At 42.9% G+C, this 13,479-nt stretch overlaps 1 protein-coding gene and 1 non-coding gene across 14 annotated transcripts in view; both read left to right on the top strand.

Moving 5' to 3' along the window:
* MAGI1 (membrane associated guanylate kinase, WW and PDZ domain containing 1) overlaps positions 1-13,479 on the top strand; it is a 574,222-nt gene that overhangs the window by 59,208 nt on the left and 501,535 nt on the right. The window lies entirely within an intron of this gene.
* On the top strand, positions 11,105-11,176 carry TRNAT-AGU (transfer RNA threonine (anticodon AGU)). Its single transcript has one exon. It is a non-coding gene; the product is annotated as a tRNA-Thr (tRNA).

The following is a 13,479-nucleotide window of genomic DNA, read 5'->3' as shown; positions in this document are numbered from 1 at the left end:
ACAGGTGGCCAGTGACTACTGTACTGAGTGGTGCAGATGTGAAACACGTCTATCATTGCAGAAGGCGCTACTGTGCAGGACTGACTTAGCGGGGTTCAGGGAAAGCCATAGGACAGCGGTAGAGAAACAACTCTCTCCTGGAAACTTCCTTCTTAAACCACCTATCAAGGGGTTAGTCACCTTGTGAGTGAGAAATTGCTGTAGTTTTTTTCTTCCAGCTCTGAGTGACAAGCTAGCCAATCAGAGCCCTTCCTCAGCACTCACAAGGTAAACTGGACAAGGGATTCCGATTTCTCTAGGTCCGTGATAATTTTTTTTACCCCCAGGAGGCCTTTGGAAATGTCTGGAGACAATTATTTTCTTTTAAAATATATTTTTATTGAAGTATAGTCAGTTTACAATGTTATGTCAGTTTCTGGTTTACAGCATAATGCTTCAGTCATACATGAACATACGTATATTTGTTTTCATATTCTTATTTACAGAGCAGAAACAGACTCACAGACTTAGAAAACAAACTTACGATTATGGGGATGGGGAAGGGGGTGGGAAGGGATAAATTGGGAGTTCGGGATTTGCAGATACTAACTAATATATATATATATAATAGGCAACAAGTTCATACTGTATAACATAGTGTACTATATTCAGTATCTTACAGTCATTTATGGAGACAGTTTTGGTGGTTGCAGCTGCGGGGAGAGGGAGGTGCCCCCAGCATCTCATCTAGTGTGGGAGGCCAAAGATGCTAGTAAACCTCCAGCGATGCACAGGGCAGTCGCCACCCCGAAAAATTCAAACAATACAAAAAGGTATATAGAACAAAAAGCCTCTGATCCCTTAACTTTGCCGGTTTTTTCCCAGATCAACCACCTTTGGTAGTTTCTTGTTTTAGAAATTGTTTATATTGTACAAGCATATTCTTTGTCCTCTTCCCTTTCCTTCCCTCCTTTAATAGAAATTATAGAAAAAATTTATAAGAAAACAGTACATATATATGTGTATTTATTACACACACACACAAACACAAGCATATCCTCTGTGTATTTCTTGGTGCTATGTTTGTATCAGTTTCTGCTCCTTATTATTTTCAGTTAGTATTTACAGCTCTATCTTGGAGCTGTTTTTCCATCAGTACTGAGATTGGCTTCATTCTTTTCAATGACTTGGAGTTCGCCTCCGTGTCAGTGTTCCATACATAATTCATTGAACTAGTCCCCTGCTGATAAGCAACAAAGTTCTTGCCAGCCTTTTGTTTTCACAAATAATGCTGCAGTGAGTAATATATTCTTGTATCTTGATCTTTATGCATATGTAATTGTATTTATAAAATAAAATCCCAGTAGTAGACTTTCTGGTTCAAAAGGTAGATACGTTTTATGTTTTTATTACATATTGACAAATTACCCTTCAAAAAGATGCAACATTTCCTACTTTTACCAACTGTCCATGGACATGCCTAAAATTATATTCTCGAATTTCTTTAAAAATCTTTTCTGCCCTGTCTCTTTCTCCAACTCCCCTTTCTGCCCTGAGACCCAGTCTAGAAAGTGGGAAGTCTTCAACTGAAGGGTTTATCTCATTGAAGTCTGTAGATCCCCAATCACAGGAGCTTTCTTGAAAGACACAACCCTGTTCCCTGCGTGAGCACTGCCCGAATGTCCTCCCTGGCCGGGGTAGGCAGTGCCCCTGGACACCTGCCCCTCCCCTCTTCCTCTTAAACTGCTGGCTCAGCCTCATCTGAGTGAAATCCCTTTCCTTACGCTTTCCTCTCTTCCCTCCTTTGGGAGGCTTTTAAGAGCTGGTACTCATCTGCAGCGCCCGAAAAGTCGAAATCTGTTCACTTGTCTTGGGTGTTGGCCAGGGCGGAGCGACAGGCATGGTCGCACCCCTGCGTTCTTTACCATCACGGAGGAAGCCGTGTCTGTTCGCATGCACAGTGTCAAGAAACGATTTCCAGATGACTGCTCTGGCCTGGCATTTCCATTAACGCTTTCAGTGGGGAGACGGTTTCTCTAGCGGAGCTGGCTGAGGACCAACGTCTTCATCCCCCCAGCTTCTCTGTCTTTCCCAGCCTTCCACCCCAGTCGGGGTTACCTGTAACTTGATTCTGTGGCCTATGGAATTTAACTGGGACCTTCAAAAAAAAAAATCCTTTCACTATGACATTATTGGCAAGTTCTCTTTCCAGTGTTCTTCTGTTTTTGAGCAGGAAACAAGATTCTGGGCTTTCCCTTGCTCTCTTCCCAGTATTTTATTATGAAAAATTTAAAACACACAGCAAAGTTGAAAGAATTTTATAGCGAACACGCCTATGTCTCCTAATACATTCTACCATAAACATTTTACTATACTTGTTTTATTGCACAACTGTCTCTCCATTCATCATTTTGGGTTCTTTTACTGATGCCTCTCTGGCATTTCAGAGATTTCATGGCACAAGGTTTGGGGTGTGAGCTGTGGGGCCTGGGTTTGAATCCTGGTTCTGCTGTCTGAACCCTGTGACCTTGGGCAAATTACCAAACCTCTTTGTTGCCCTATAAAATGGAACTAATCTCATCTCATCTATAAAATGGAAATAATCATAGTGCCTACTTCAGGGGGTTTTGTGGGAGTAAATGAATCAGTACATGTACAGCATTTAGAACAGAGGCTGGAGTATCGTAGTCATTTAGTACATGTCGTAAAGTAAGTGCTAAAATTTTAATTTCCTGGATTAAAAAAAAAAACTAACAGATTTCCTGAATTTTAGAGAGAAGCAACTGTGTGCTGGTAATGGGCCAGACATTTTTTGTACATTGCCTCGTTTGAGTCACAAAACAACCTTAAATAGATGATCCCGTTTGCAGAGGAGCAAGGTGAGGCCAGTAAGTGCAGGAATGAGATCATACTTCAGGGGTCGGGATCTCTAGGCTTCGCACTTTCCCTTTTAGTCACAAGATGGAGAAACTGCAGGATTGTAATAAGGTGGTAGAGATTTCTGTGGTTGGGGAGAAAAACCCTTCCTCTGAATTGCGGAAACAGGTAAAACATCCAAGGTCTCACCACTTTGGTGTGGCCTTGAACTGTTGAAGGTCTGTCTTGCAGAGCAAAGAACTCCTTGCTATTTTTTTGGTGGGGGGTACGGATATCGTAGTAAAATACTTTCCCTTCCCATTAGCATTTCTAATTCTGGGTCCTCTTGCTGTCTGGCACTGTGGGGGACCTCGCTGGGTAGGAAGTACATTGGGGTGCTTTGGACTGCCATCATTTGTCCACTCCTAACGGAGGCTAGATATAATTTCTTCTGTGCTGCCCACAATCTTCTGTGGAAAGAGGGGAAGAAAATAGAAATAAACGTGACTGTTGACTGTCTCACAGACCTGGGTGTTTGTGGAGGAGAAGCTTTGCCCTAGTTGCTCACCTGAGGGTACAAGTTGTGGTCTTGATAGCATCTCTGTCTCCTAGAGGAGGTCTGCCAGGAGCTGTGTGATGCGCATTCCTCCGGCAGTGAAGAGGAGATTGGAATAGAGCCCCTGGCTTCTGTCTTCTCACTAGAGTTCCTTCCTCCATTCAGATTCAATTGTCTCCCCTTTCCTCCTTCATTCCAGGTGCTAATATGTCTTTAATACACTTTAACATTTGCTAATCTTTAACACTGGCTAATCCCTTTTCTAGTGGAGAGGCCATTGTCTTTAATGCCCTCATTTTGCCTTCAGAGTTACCTTATTTTTATGGCAGCTAATTCTCTATTTCTCCTTACAAAAGTGATGGAAATTTTCCATTTAAAATATACTTAGTTACATAAAAGAAGCTTTTTTTTTTACTCCCTAAAGCTAGGATGAAATAGTCAAATAGTACTCAGACATGGCAAAAGTCTTGAGGGTGAGGATGCAGGTGGTGACATTTTTTAAAAACACTGACGGATCCTGAGGGTTGTGTGTCCAGTCTTCGTCCACAGTCAGTGCTCTGGGCCGAGGGAGCCTTTATCAGATAGTTGCATCTGTTTTTAAAATGCTCACTGGAAAATCTTTTACCCCCTATGTCTGTTTCTTGGCTCAGAAAAATGTGTGCAGTAGGTTTTGGCCTCTTTGGAAGGTTTCAGAGCAAGGCTAATTATAATCATGCCTTGGGGCTTTGGGCAAGGATGCTTATTTTCATGAAACAGTCCTTGGTATCTTTGGCACCTTGAATAGGGGAGTTGCATGCTGATGTGTCTAACTTCTCATTGAAATTCTTTGCATTTCTTATGTGTCTGGACATCCAGGTAATGGGTCCTGTATGTCTGTTAGTCTTCGGTGGGTTCATAAGGCAGAGGAAGAGCAAGAAGGGGTGTCCCCAGGGGGGTGCCCTGAAAGTGAATCCAGGATAAGCCTGAGGATTTGCATGACTCTTAGGGACTCTGTTCAGGAAGATAAAGGTGTGCAGCTGCTCACAAAATCTGTCTGAGCTGGGTTAGTGCTAACTCACATGAAGTTTGGAAAAGAGAAGAGGTAAGGGCAAAATCTTACTTTGGAAAGAAAACTAGATGCTCACTGGTAAGAACTTGTTGGCAATTCACGGAGCCTTGAGAATGGGAACAAATGAAAGAGAGAGAGAGAGGGAGAGGGGGAGGGAGAGAGGGGGAGAGGGGGAGAGAGAGAGAGAGAGAATATGAATGATTGAGACCGATCGGGAGGTACTGAGAGATTTTTAGGTATATAAAAAGGAGACTCCTTTTCTTTGTATCTTTTGGTAAAAAGGAGCCAGTGACTCATGTCCCTGCTCTGTGGAGTCTTCTCTCCGTTTGATTCAGTTGCTGGCCGATGGGTCTGGGGCCCATTTGGAACATCAGCGTGATTTCAGATGAGCCCCCTTTTACCTTTCCTTTTTCCTTCTCATTGGGACTGATTTTGTTGTCAGTGTAGAAGTGACTCCTCCGACAGGGACTGCAGTAGCCACTGGTCCGCGGTTTGGCTTCTGTTAAGCCCTGATGGTCTTTAGTTCCCTGCGGAACTCTGACTTGAAGATAGTTCTTGGGGGCAGGGGTACACTGTGAGACAGCCAGTGAAAGGATGGATAGTCATGGGCAGGGCAGTTACCGGGTTAATGGGTTAAAACTGTTGTTTGTTTCTCAGTCTGCAGGATGGTGTCTTATAGCCGCCTTGCAGAGATGTGCTGTGATCTTAAAAGTGGTATCAGAAGGGCCAGACTCACAGAGTGGTTCCATGCCAGATGCAGGGATCCCACTGCCTTTCATTGAAAGCCTGGCCTAGCCACTGACCAGTCTTGTGGTCCTGGACAAATTGCTCGAGTATTACAAGCTGCATTTGTCTAACATATGACCTTCCGTCAACAGATTTTATTATATACCTACTGTATGCTTGGCACTGTGTCAGATCTTGAGATAAATGAGTAGAGGGAAAAAAGAGCAGGCAAAGCTCCTGCCCTAATAGAATTTTTCGCCATCTTATTTAGAGTTGTTGTGAAATTTAAATAAATTAGTGACTGTGAAAGGGAATATGGCTCTTTTTTGGGTTACCATTTTCCCTACATTTAAAAATTTTATATTTTTACTGAAGTGTAGTTGATTTACAATGTTAGTTTCAGATGTACAGCAAAGTGATTCAGTTATACATATACATACATATATATTTTTTCGGATTCTTTTCCATTATAGCTTATTACAAGAAACTGAATGTAATTCCCTGTGCTGTACAGCAGGTCCTTGTTGTTAATCTGTTTTATGCATCGTAGTGTGTGTCTATTAATCCAAAATCCCTAATTTATCCCTCCCCCCTTCTCCTTTGGTAACCATAGTTTGTTTTAATAGGGCTCTTCTTTTTAAAGATTTTTTTCATTAATTATTTTGGGGGGGGAAGATTATTAGGTCTATTTATTCTTTTAATGGAAGTACTGGGGATTGAACCTAAGGCCGTGTGTGTGCTAGGCATGCACTTTACCACTGAGCTATACCCTTCTACAATAGGGTTCTTCTTAAAATTTGAAAATAACTGTCATGGAGAAGTTGTGAGCTGCCAGTTCTACATCAGGCTGTCATTATTTAACCACAAAACTCTTGCAACAAATTAACTTTATTATGCTATACGTGGTATTTTTTTAAATTGCTAGTCTTTTAACTTTCTTTTTCTTTTTTGTCTGTTTATGAGCTGAAACCTAATTTCTCTGCCTGTTTTGTCATGACTTTTGCATTGGCATTTTAATGTAATAAAGTCCAAAGAACTGAGTTGGCAAGTACATTTTTTTTTTTTGCGTATGTGCATGCATGCACATAACTCCTGGAAAAATGTGAGTACACTGGGGTAACATAGTTCAGAGCAGTGTCTGTGAGAAAAAAAAACAAGCCAAATATGCTTCCTTCTTACCCTGAAACAATGAGATGAAGTAGATAGCAAAAGAAGAACAACCTCTTGTTGCATATGATGCCGAGCAAATCATGGAAACTGTCCCAATTGGAGAAATAACCTTTTCCAAAGAACTTGAGCTGCTTTGCTCAGGTGGCTCCCAGGCACTTTGCTCAAATCAAGCAATTTGATGTGAGCTGCTTTCTTCTGGGCACAATGGTACATTCATGATGTTTATCAGGCAGAAACTTCATTAAGGGAAGCCTGACAGGAGGGTGAGGGTGAAGAGGAATGGAGCCTGTCCTTAATGGGAAAGCTTGTTTTTTGAAACATGTAAAATGACATGAATGGATATAGTTCTGTATTATTAGTTCAGCTCCTGACTGTATTGAAAATGCAGATACCTATTCGTCATAAAGTGCCTTTTGAGGCATGATCTAGATATTAGACTTTCCTTATCTCAGGAGTGTCTCCAAAAGGGCTCCATTTTTTTTTTAACAGAAGGATTTGTTTTAAACAAAAGTTTTTTTTTTTTTACAGAAGTTTTTAACAGAAGTTTTTAAAAAGGGCTCCATTTTAATACGATTTCCCAAGCTTCCCAGCATAGCGTGTATACAGAGGTATTTTTGCTGTTCAAGCCAGCGGTGCAGTACCCACCAATTATTTTTCAATGGATTTTCCCAGTTTTATATTTTCTCCTCATTTACATAAGGAATCTTCAAGATCCTAGTAATTTATTCAGTGCTGACAGTGTACAGTTCATTTACGCATGTTCATTGTTGCTTAAGGAACTTGAGTTGAAAATAACAGTAGCAACTACCGCCCAGGAAGGGCTGGGCTGAGTCACCGAAAGAGTTCAGAGAGGTAAGGGGAAGTGAAATGCATGCTGGGTAAGCAGCACCAGCTCAAGGTGACTCTTGTTTCTATAGGTTTGTGTTGAACACTTTTTTGACTTGATCGAGAGTGGTTTATTTCCTGTCTGTCCTCCTTCTGATGCATCTCAGCACTTGGAAATAGCCTGATGCAGGGACATACCAGATGGCAAACAGGAATAATCTTATCCCTTCTCGTCCGTGGAAGCATGGCATCATGGAAATTCAAAAGGTTGTTCTGGAGTTTCATGTTATTTCAAAGCATCGAAGGAACCTAATTCACCCATCTAGCTACCAGCATTTGCATACCCGTCATGTCAGCATATAGGCTGTGCTCCATGCTGCCTAGAGCATGGGAAGGGCAGGTGAGTCCCTGCCCACCAAGAGCTTATAGCTTGGAGACAAGGTGCTGAAAACCTATAAGAGTCATGGGTTACTGACAATCAGGAAGGAATGCATGTAACTGGAGCCTTGAAACTTATTTCTCGGAATTTTTTTCCCTTGTGGCCACGTAGGAGGAAGGATGGGGAAATTACATGCAAATGAAGCTGGGAAGTCTTAGGGAGAAGTAGGAGAATTGAAATGGGTGAAGCATACAGAGCCCACCTCCCTGCATAGTTCTTCTCAAGGGCAGGCTTGTGTATGTTTGTATGGACAGTGAAATCCTCAATTCCAGCTTGAAACCTGGGAGATTTTTTTCCTGTATGATTTCACCATGAAATACTGTCATTAAATCATGATTAAGCACTTTCTGCGTTTTTTTGAGTCACCCCATAGGACAGCCCTCCTTTTTGTTTAGCAACCGCAGAGACCAGTGACATCCTAGTCTTCTTAGAATTGTTTGTAGTAACTGGTTTGTTAGAAACCACTCCAAAGAGAGACGTCTACCCCCCATCCTCCAGCTCTCTTCTCCAAAGATGTCAAAACCCTCGTGAGGAATCTGTGAAATGTGAACTATGACTTGGTTATATGAGGTTCAGTGAAATAGCTGGAGGTTTTCCCAGCAGAAGGCTAAAGCAGAATTGTCTAGACATCACTTTCTCCTTATCTAGGCAAGCCTTCCTGGGAGCTTTTCCACACGGGGAATCCAGGCAGAATGGGAAATGAACTTGACTCTCTAAAAACTCTTCTGCATTTAGATCACTCCTGAAAGGTACCAGGCTGCAGTCATTGGTTTGAATAGAACAGGGAGAATGTTTGCCTTTGTTGTTGTTGTTGGTATTTAGAGAGACTTTATTCACTTGTCCGTTAAGACTTTATCGAGCACCCACTGTGCACAGATACTGTGCCCTAAGGAATCAAAGATGGATGGAAAGTTGATGTTGTTTGCGGTGAATCAAATAATTGTGCAGATAAAGGTATAATGACAATTTCAGTAACGGGCTGTTAGGACAGAAACAACATTCTAAGGAGCTAAAAGTTGAAGGGACCCAACACAGGGGAAGGGGAGTTCAGGGACGGCTTGGAAGCGGTGAGCTTGAGGTGGGTGTGAAGTGTTTCTTCTGAGAGTTAATCAGATGAAGGGGCCAGAGAAACAAGCCAGTTTAAAGTTCCAGGGTCTGCATCTTTCTGAGCTACTATGCCCTCAGGGACTTCAAGTTTGAAACCTTATTTTGGTTTGGCAGGTGTGAGAAGCATTGGAATTCTTTCTCTCCTGGACAAGGGACAAGGTATTTTTCTTCACTAGGACCATGGACATTAAAAAAAAAAAATCTTACATGTATGGGCCACGTCATATGATGCACAGCCCTGTCGTCCTCTCTGGGATTGTTGGAAGTAAGGCTTCGTGCTGAAGAAGACCAAGCTGGCCCTTGTTTCTCTTAGTAGCCGCTGCAGAGAGTAGTCAGTTTTTACCCCGGCACAGGGTATTTTGTGCCAATATACTAAGTGACTTTATCACTGCAACAGGAGTGTTATACTTCCTGACCCCAGGCACTGCGTGTGTATGCCTCTTCTAGAGACAGATTGCATGTGTGTCTCTTCGATGCCACAATAAGCAGGTCTTTATTGAATGTAAACACTGTTTAAAATCCTGCACTGATTTCTCGGTAGAGCTTTTCCTGCATGGTAAGAATACTGAACTCGGTTTAAATGTCTCATACTGTACCTCTTTTTCCCTGTGCAAGTCTTAAAAACCTGGTTTAGATTTCAAGGTTTCATGAATTTCCTTACTTTTTTTTTTTGTTTTTGGAGGGGAGGGAGAGAAAGATTATCTGATAAGAGAGTCACATAAATCTTAAGTGTGCAAGGGGTGAGTTTTCAGAGCCAGCCTACCTGGGTAACACTGGCTCAGTCTAGAACCCAAACACGACAGTAACCAAGCAGCTCCCTCTTGGGCTTGCTGCCTCCTCCCCAGAGGTAACCACCATCCCACCCTCTCTCCCCATGGATGAGTTTTGCTTGTTTTGGAACTTTGTATAAAGGGCGTCATTCAGTATTGTATTCTTTTGCACCTGGTTTCATTTCCTCATTGGTCCGTGTGTGTGGGTAGCTGTAGTTCATAGATTTTCATTTTTGTGTAGTGTTGTAAGAGGGAGGTAGCAACATTCACTCGCATGCTCTTGTGATGACGTTTGTGTCGCTTGCGGTCTTGAATCGTGTTACGATCATTATGGACATCCATGTCTTCTGGTGCACAGGAAATGTGCTTGCATTTTTCTGGGGTGGACCTGGAGTGGAATCGCAGGACCATCAGGCCACAGAGTATGCGTTCATCTATTTCCCGTAGATAATTCCAAGCAGCGTTCCAAGGTCATGGTTCCAGTTACCATTCCCATCAGCCATAGATGAGTTGCTGCTGTTGAACATTCTTGAACATTCTCACCAGCCCTCGGTGCTGCCAGTCTCTTAATTTTAGTCATTTAAAAGGATGCCTCCTTTAAGTTTTAAAAATTGATTCTTATGGAGTCTGAGTGTTGTGCTGAAAAGAAATGAGATTGGGGTTTGGAGCCCAGAAACCTTGAGTGAATTTCGCTTAAACCCTGGTTAGGGGGCCACTGGGTGATCGCTTGAGGCCTTAACTCAATGTGAGCCGATCTTACGAAAGTTCAACTTCCAGAATCTTAACAGGCTAGCGTTCCAAAGCCAGTAGCAAATTATGTTAACCTACGCCGTGGCTTAACCTCTGTGAGCTTCACTCTTCTCAGCCACGAAATGGGAACAATTTCAAACTCCTCACAGTCTTGGTGTGAATAGTATTTGAGTCAGGCCTCCAAAGAGCACATGGTTCCTGGCCTACAGTTATTATAAAAAAGAAGCTCGGAGAGCGTGGTGAGTCACAGGAAGAAGTAGCTGGTTACACTGCTTTGGAACACTCCTATATTTGTTTTGCTTTATCTATTTTTAGGGGAAACAAAGTTATTTCACTCAGCGCATTCGACGTCACAACCCAGTGTATCCTTTCTGGAACGACCTTGCTTGTTTGATGTTGAGTGGCTCTGTATGTTGTTTTGAAGGATGGCGTGTTTATGGCTCAGCAGGACCGTAAACCCTCCTGGAGCCCCTGGCAGCCCTGGGTTTGTGTGCAGTTGACACAAGGGCAGTGGAGAAGGAAATCATCTTAAGCTTGTGTTTGACACAGAGGAGTCTTGCTTTTCCTTTGTCAACGCTCAGCATCCCCCACTGAAAACAAGCAAAACACGGCAGCCCTGGTAAATATTGTGACGGGCAACCCATGTGGTTGTTTTTTCCTTTTCTGCTGTGTAACACGGTGACCGAGGGTAGGAGGCGTTTTGAGAGGTTGGTGGTTGTCATGCTGATACTCAGAGGACAACCACCTGGAGCAGTTCCAGAAATGGAAAAGGGATGTAAAGAAAAATAAGAAGTGCAAGTCAAAAAAAAAAATTTTTTTTTTTTGAGGAACATCGGAAAGACTTTCAAGGAGGAAAAAGTGGAGTGGAGTGGAGTGGGGAGGGTATAGCTCAGTGGTAGAGCACATGCTTAGTGTGCACGGGGTCCTGGGTTCAATCCCCAGTACCTTCATTCATTCATAAATAAATAAATAAACAAATTCAATTACCCCCTCCCTGCAAAAAACAAAAAAACACCAAAAAATGACAAATAAAAAATTAAAACAAAAAGTGGAGTGGAGTTCTGTAGGTCCACTATGTAGGAGACATGTGGTCATGTATGCCTTCCCTTCCCTGAGTGCCCAGGGGTATTATGCCTCCTTGCCTGAGCCTTAGGAGAGACTTTTCCAGACAGCTGAGCTGAGGCGTGTTTGGTAGCCTCCCTCTGAGCACGGCCTTTCTGTGTTCCACTTGCCCAGCCTGGGAAGATCAGCTAGAATCGAGGAGCGAGCCCGGCCGGGAGGTCAGGACATGGGTAGCTCCTTATCTTGCAGCCTCTGAGAGTTTGACTCGGTGGAATTTCGTTTGCAATTAATTAAGGTTCTTTTTTATTCGTTAAAAAAAGTATAATATACCTAGTACACTTTAAAAATGTTATTTCATTTTACTTCCCCCATCTCTTTCATTTTTAAGAGAAAATAAGTAAGGAAAGAATAGCCAGATGAGGGAGGCTAACCCAGCTCTGAACTTACAGATTTTGGTGTGCATCCCTCCACGTGATCACTTATTAACCATACGACGTGGGGCAAGTTCCTTAATGTCTCTCAACCTCCGTTCTTTCATCTCTCCAAGGATCCTCCCCTTTGTTATGAAGGTTATGGCAAACTTGAGAAATATCACAAAGTTAACATGTGATAATTGCACTTCCCTAAGATCTGTGGTCTGTATCCATTCATTCATTCATTCTCACAACAGCCCTCTGCGCTGTGTGCTCTAATTTACAGGGGAGGAAACTGAGGCAGAGTGCTTAATTAACCTGACTGAGCATTACTCAGGGAGGACAGAGCAGAGCTGGGGTTTGAATGGGAGGCAGCTCGGTTCCAGAATCTGTGTCCTTTGTCACAGTGTTACCATTTCTCTACTGTCCTTCCAAACAGTGTACCTTCTTATCGAGAGAGAACCGTTTTGTGGGTTGGCAGGATCCCTCCTGTGTAATTGGAAGCAGCAAACCTGGTCCACTCTGTGTATCCTGTGTGTTCCCTGATACGCGGTCACAGACATTTTTCCATGTCAGTACCCGTAGCTCTACCTAGGTCAAAAATTAACCCCCTTGGCAAGAGCTGGCCATTTGGCCCAGCCTTGGCGGGGGCTGGCTTGCTTTCAGAGCAACCCAGTTCTAGCTGGCTTGCTGCCTACGAACTGGCTTTCTTTCCCACAAAGTAGCTTCTGAGAAAAACTGTGGGAAACAAATGACTTCAGAGGTTTTTAGAAACAAAAGTGCAAACTCTAACAAATTTCATCTGGCTTCAGAATGTTATTACCCCAAATCTTGAAAATATTTTCTTATAGGATTATTCCCCGAAGGTGGTTAATCTGAGAACGAGCCAGGCCCATTAGGCCTGACTTTTTGGCCCCTGGTATTGGAGTCCTGTGTATCTGAGTGCCGGAGCGTGGGGGTCGAGGTACAAATAATTCTCTGGAGGAAATGAAGTCATTTTATTTAATATTATAGCTACCACTGGGACTCTATCATTTCAGAAAAGGGATGGCCGTTCACACAGCCAAGAAGAAGCTTTTAAATTAGTCCAAGAGATCTTTTAAAAAAGTAGCAGTTGGTTTTTAGAACCACAAATGTTGGTTGATTGTATCTACCCTAAAGATTCTTGCTGTAGTTACATTTTACTGAGGAGCATTGTCTTTCTAGATAAATACTATTGTGACGTCATCTGTTTCTTTCTTTTAGTGCTTGGCATTCAAAGCCTTTTAACTTGCCCTGTTACAGAGTGGCAGCCTGCTAAAATGCTTCTAGGTTGAGATGACTGACTGTGTGAAGGAGGTTTCTCTGGCTCTGGGAGCCCAGCGCAGCACGGAGACAATCCTGCATTTGTTCACAGGAGGGAAGAATGTGGCCCTTGTACACCTGTCTCCCTGGTTACACCTGTAGGGCTGGTTTCGCTGATGAAACCTCATGGCTGAGGGCCTGACAGAGGCGGAGTTTACTTGGCCCTGGCGACAGAGTGTCAACAGTGACTGGACCCCCAGGAACTGAGTTCAGTCCCATGGGTACGTGTGTAATCTCTCTTAAGCTGTTGTGGTGAAGTCGAAACTTGGTTTATCACCAGGCCTGGATTCTCCTGGAACATATTTTAGATAAGAGTGGAAGAAATGCCAGGTCCAGTGTTCTCTGCCCTAAGATACAGAGATGCTTATTTTTTTCACAAAGCAAGGCATTAGGTTTAATTTTGGAAGCTGTTTGTGAGTAGAACAGAAGGTATA

The sequence above is a fragment of the Vicugna pacos genome, chromosome 17 (genome assembly GCF_048564905.1).
Source record: "Vicugna pacos chromosome 17, VicPac4, whole genome shotgun sequence".
NCBI lineage: Eukaryota > Metazoa > Chordata > Mammalia > Artiodactyla > Camelidae > Vicugna > Vicugna pacos.
Note: the sequence above shows the minus strand (reverse complement) of the source record. Positions and strands in the feature narration are given on the sequence as shown.